This window comes from Triticum dicoccoides, chromosome 7A, assembly GCF_002162155.2.
Source record: "Triticum dicoccoides isolate Atlit2015 ecotype Zavitan chromosome 7A, WEW_v2.0, whole genome shotgun sequence".
NCBI classification, from domain to species: domain Eukaryota; kingdom Viridiplantae; phylum Streptophyta; class Magnoliopsida; order Poales; family Poaceae; genus Triticum; species Triticum dicoccoides.
The window spans coordinates 681,770,412-681,771,440 of record NC_041392.1 but is presented as its reverse complement, the minus strand read 5'-3'; positions in this window follow the sequence as shown (position 1 = coordinate 681,771,440).

Here is a 1,029-nt window from a genome sequence, read left to right as displayed (position 1 = left end):
GCCTCCCCGACCCCCTCTCACTTCTCCCTCGCTCTCTGGACCTCCTTCCCCTCTCTCTCCCCTCGCGTTTGCGAGCTCTAGGCCGTAGCCCCGTCGCGGCCGAACTCCAGCCGCCGCTGACCATGTCGCCGCCGTGGCCTGAGCTCGAACGGGTCACGCCCGTGCATCTCACCGAGCTCGTGGTGACTCCAGGAGGCTGCGCAGTGCTTTACCTCACTCGCCCGTGCTCCACAACGCCGTTTTCGCCGAGGTCCGAACTCCGGCGCCGCCTCGGGCTCCATTCCGGCGAACCCCGGCCACCCCCGCACCTCCCGTTGGCCCCCCTAGATGCGCACGGGCACGGGCTACCTTCTGGTGCCCTTCGCGCGTCCAGCCGTCGCCCGTAGCGCAACCCCGGTGAACTTCCGCCGCGTTCCGGGTCGCCGCCGGCCGAACTCCGGTGGCCAGCGACGTGGCTGGCTTAATTAGCCACTAACCATCGCTTTGTGACACTGACAGTGGCCCCACGCCCTTAATTAACCACGGCTTAAACTTCTGTTAGTTTAGATTAATCACAGTGGCCCCACGCGTCAGCTTGACCGTGCTGACGTGGCCTTTGACCCGGCCCCACCTGTCAGTGGGTTAAACAACCCTGTGTCACTGACGTGTGGCCCCCACACGTCAGGTTTGACCTGGAGGCGCCCTGTTGACCTGCTGACGTCAAGGTGATGTCATGCTGACGCATTAAATGATTTTCTGGATTTAAAATAAATCAGAAAATTCCAGAAAATACCTAAAACTTCTAAAAATCATAGAAAATTAACCGTAGCTCCAAATGAAATAATTTATATATGAAAAATTATCAGAAAAATTCAAAGAATCCATCTGTACCATTTTCATGCATGTTAGAACAACTTATAGCTGCTGTTTAGCACAAATCATATAGAGGGCATTTAAATAATCACATATGGAGTTAAATTTGAATCTTGTATTCAAACCAACCCCATTTAACTTGTTGCTAGATGCATTAGCTCAAAACACATTCATTTT